General features: G+C 42.5%; 1 protein-coding gene across 1 annotated transcript in view; it reads left to right on the top strand.

Annotated features, from left to right (window-relative positions):
* Positions 1-263: 263 nt before the first annotated feature.
* The window catches only part of gli2b (GLI family zinc finger 2b), a 100,181-nt gene continuing 95,595 nt past the window's right edge, over positions 264-4,849 (top strand). Inside the window, exon 1 of the mRNA XM_067387038.1 lies at positions 264-425. The gene's annotated coding sequence lies outside the window, so the exon portion shown is untranslated. The remainder of the gene's footprint in view (positions 426-4,849) is intronic.

The raw sequence follows: 4,849 nt of genomic DNA, 5'->3' as shown, positions 1-4,849 counted from the left end.
TGAGTTCAGTGTGAAGCCCGACCCATCAGAGAGAGAGAGAGAGAGAGAGAGAGAGAGAGAGCATTGAAAACAGATCACCCGGGGGTCTCACCGCAAACAGTCGCGCTCTCAAACTCTTCTCTTGTTTTGATTTCCCAAACTTCTCTGATCTGATTCCGCGCGCGCGCTCTCGTTGTTGTTGTTGTTGTTGTTGCGCGCTCGGATGATTCGGCAGATGCAAACTTCAACGCTCGTTCTCACTGATGATGGACTGTAAAAGTTAGTGTCCGCTGAACTTTCGCACCCCAGACCCGCTCTGGTTCTCGTGAAGATCTTCGCTCGTGTTTTGATGGATGTTCGTGGGACGCGCTTCTGTTTTCTGGAGCCAGAAAGTTTCCAGTGAAGAAAGAGTTTGATCGCGAGGTTTGATTCACTCTTCAGAGCTGGTGAGTTATTCATATGAACGCGTTATAAATCAGCACATCGCTGTTTCAAATAGTTGTGTTGCTGTTTTTATTATTTTTTTACTAGGTATTTGAGTCGCATGGCACTTTTTCCCATTTTTTTTTTTGATGCACAAATTGGAGGGAAATTGTGGATATGCACTATAGAATATAGAATAGAATGGCATGCGCTGCTTTTCGACTCTGGAATCCCAAACATTCTGCTGCAATTTGATCCATATGGGGGAAGATGCGATCAGAAGGTGCCAGGCGCCAATCCCAAACACATCTCCATGCATTAGATCATTCATACATTTTATGTAATCTAAGTGCATTTAAATGTCCTCCTTAAGTAGATTTTATTGTGATGGGAATCTAAAATATATGGCATTAAAAGAGTATAAATCAGCTTAAGTAAATAGTATAATAGGCTATGTATTGGGAGCGAACAGGATAATGAATGCAGACAGAAGTTCAGAAAGCTGCACAAGCTGTTGAGAGTCGAAAGACCTGATGTTTGCTCTTTTTCTTTCTCCGTTTACTGTTTGCTTTTTCCTCCTGAAATACTCGCAATCAATTTCTGTGGCCGTTGTGTGTTGTGATGTGCGTGAATTCACTAGAAAAAAAGAGGAAAAACTCTGAGATATAGAAGACGAGGAGCCATAACAGCTCTAATTGGCCCATTTAAATCCTGGAGGAAAAGCAAAAAGCATTCAGTGGGAGTGAGTTCACATCCATTAGCATGAGAAAACAGTTTTAGTGCATTTGCCATTGTGCGCAATGAAGAGTTCTAGCAGTCAGGATAAAGAGGTTGAAAAGGATGTGAAAGAACGACGGGCCCATTCAGGATTATTCAGGTCCGGCCGAGCTGACGGTCACCGGGGCCCCGGGGCCGCAGGGGCCTCTTTCATCTCCCCCGGAGCCTTTTTCACACGTCCCGCTCTCTCAGTGTCCGTCAGCCCTTTTCTTATCCGTCTCATTGGAGAAGAATTTAATGAAGCGAATGGTAGAGCTGAAAACACACATGGAAGGCCTGAATGGAAACTGAGTAAAACTCCCCGCGGAGGCGATTCAGGAGTTAAGAGTAGAGCAAGAGAGAGTCCGCATTCAGTGCTCAACACATCCTTACCAATTAACAGAGCGATTCGGCCCGCTTTGTGAATTGAAGCTCCACTGATTCCAGGTGAACAAACCCGCAACGATCAGTGAAAAACATGAGCCAGATGTCTGGAATCATGCACATAGTTTCAGGCTATTTGTGGAGGAATTTCCAAATTTAACATCACGGTTTAGGGTAATTAATGTAGAAGAGAAATTTCCTGCATTAAAGCATTTAAACATTTCTCTCGAGATTTCAAATATTCCACACTAAATATTCTGGAAAAGTGCTTTGTTTTGTTTGATAAACAGTTAAAATTTCCATTTCCTTGTCTCTTTAAAACCGCAGGGAACTCTCTTTTTTCCCCCTCTTGTTTGTCTTACTAAGACTCCAGAGCACAATAGGCTTCCTCACAGGAGTATATAAGGTCAGTCCACTGTCAATAGGTCAAGAAATCCGAGGGAAGTCGAGCTCCTCAGAAGTCCCTCCATTGTGGCGCGTGAAGAGAGTCGCTGACCCTTGAAAACGTGTGTTGTTTTATACTGAGCGCAGTTTGGACAAAAGATACTGCTGGAGTTTTATTATCTTCTTTTTATATTGTTATACCTGCCCGACTGTCAATAAAACACTGTTTGCTGGTGATGTGTTTCCTCTTCCCTCTTATTTTAATCGATGATGGTTTATAATAAATGCCTCTAGCCGACTGTTTGCAGTTGCGTCGAGCCGTTAGTGCAAACAGTTTAACTTTAAACAGTGTGATTGCATCCGTCTGTCTATTATTGAACCTGTTTCTGCACTATACTTGAATTTTAATTTTCTTGCTACTCAAGATATGCATGATTTAGCTGCATTTTCTTTTAGCATTTAGCATTGCATTGTTTCTGCTCTCTGTGATCTTATCAGAACAGACCTGAGATGCATTTATGAGTTGAGAAGCATGTCATGATATTTCAGTGATGATGTTTAACAGCCTGAATGGAGATACATCTCCAAGAAAGCTGGCAGTTTGAGAACCTGAGGCTAGTTTTCGTGCAGTTGTGAGAAGTTTCTTTCCTCTCCGGCCTGGAGAAGAGCTTCAGCACGAGCTTTGAACTGTCAGTGTGAATCCGCTGCTCATGTAAACTGCATTGCTCCCTTTGATTCCCCGCTTCTGTTCGCTCCGTCTGCTCAGTCGGCCAGTGGGATCAGTGTGGATATTGTTGAGCTGTGCTCACACGTCGTGCTGTGGTTCCTCTGTGGTTTTTACAGTTTGTGCCGGTGGGGTTTTGGGTTTTTCTTTGGTGAATCATCGAGGGAGTTCCTACGAAAGCATGCCTCTTGTTTTCTAGCATTTTATTATCTAAGCATCTACGTTTTGCCATACTAGATGTTAAAGGCTTAGTTCAACCAAAAATGAAAATTCTGCCATTAATTATTCCGCCTCACGTCGTTCTAAACCCGAAAAGACTTTAATTCATTTTCGAGATATTTCTAATGAGATCTGAGAGACTCCATTGACAGTCTACACAACTACAACTTTGATGCTTCAGAAAGTTCATAAAGAGATTGTAAAACTAATCCATATGAATTGAGCGGTTTAGTCCGAATTTTCTGAAGAGACACGATCGCTATATATGACCAACAGATTGAATTTAGGCTTTTATTCACATATAAACATTCATCAACTCACATATCAGTTATGATAAACGGAAACAAGCATGTTCGTGTTACGCAGCACGTTTGAGCTTCAGCAAGAACCAATGAGGTTCATTCTCGTGTTACGCATCACATTTGAGCTTCAGCAAGAACCAATGAGGTTCATTCTCGTGTTACGCATCACGTTTGAGCTTCAGCAAGAACCAATGAGGTTCATTCTCATGTTACGCATCACGTTTGAGCTTCAGCAAGAACCAATGAGGTTCATTCTCGTGTTACGCATCACGTTTGAGCTTCAGCAAGAACCAATGAGGTTCATTCTCGTGTTACGCATCACGTTTGAGCTTCAGCAAGAACCAATGAGGTTCATTCTCGTGTTACGCATCACGTTTGAGCTTCAGCAAGAACCAATGAGGTTCATTCTCGTGTTACGCATCACGTTTGAGCTTCAGCAAGAACCAATGAGGTTCATTCTCGTGTTACGCATCACGTTTGAGCTTCAGCAAGAACCAATGAGGTTCATTCTCGTGTTACGCATCACGTTTGAGCTTCAGCAAGAACCAATGAGGTTCATTCTCGTGTTACGCATCACGTTTGAGCTTCAGCAAGAACCAATGAGGTTCATTCTCATGTTACGCATCACGTTTGAGCTTCAGCAAGAACCAATGAGGTTCATTCTCGTGTTACGCATCACGTTTGAGCTTCAGCAAGAACCAATGAGGTTCATTCTTGTGTTACGTAACATGTTTGAGCTTCAGCAAGAACCAATGAGGTTCATTCTCGTGTTACGCATCACGTTTGAGCTTCAGCAAGAACCAATGAGGTTCATTCTCGTGTTACGCATCACGTTTGAGCTTCAGCAAGAACCAATGAGGTTCATTCTCATGTTACGCATCACGTTTGAGCTTCAGCAAGAACCAATGAGGTTCATTCTTGTGTTACGTAACATGTTTGAGCTTCAGCAAGAACCAATGAGGTTCATTCTCGTGTTACGCATCACGTTTGAGCTTCAGCAAGAACCAATGAGGTTCATTCTCATGTTACGCATCACGTTTGAGCTTCAGCAAGAACCAATGAGGTTCATTCTTGTGTTACGTAACATGTTTGAGCTTCAGCAAGAACCAATGAGGTTCATTCTCATGTTACGCATCACGTTTGAGCTTCAGCAAGAACCAATGAGGTTCATTCTCATGTTACGCATCACGTTTGAGCTTCAGCAAGAACCAATGAGGTTCATTCTTGTGTTACGTAACATGTTTGAGCTTCAGCAAGAACCAATGAGGTTCATTCTCGTGTTACGCATCACGTTTGAGCTTCAGCAAGAACCAATGAGGTTCATTCTCGTGTTACGCATCACGTTTGAGCTTCAGCAAGAACCAATGAGGTTCATTCTCATGTTACGCATCACGTTTGAGCTTCAGCAAGAACCAATGAGGTTCATTCTTGTGTTACGCATCACGTTTGAGCTTCCACAAGAACCAATGAGGTTCATTCTCGTGTTACGCATCACATTTGAGCTTCAGCAAGAACCAATGAGGTTCATTTTTGTGTTACGCATCACATTTGAGCTTCCACAAGAACCAATGAGGTTCATTCTCATGTTACGCATCACATTTGAGCTTCAGCAAGAACCAATGAGGTTCATTTTTGTGTTACGCATCACATTTGAGCTTCAGCAAGAACCAATGAGGGT

The sequence above is a fragment of the Chanodichthys erythropterus genome, chromosome 6 (genome assembly GCF_024489055.1).
Source record: "Chanodichthys erythropterus isolate Z2021 chromosome 6, ASM2448905v1, whole genome shotgun sequence".
Taxonomy (NCBI): domain Eukaryota; kingdom Metazoa; phylum Chordata; class Actinopteri; order Cypriniformes; family Xenocyprididae; genus Chanodichthys; species Chanodichthys erythropterus.
Note: the sequence above shows the minus strand (reverse complement) of the source record. Positions and strands in the feature narration are given on the sequence as shown.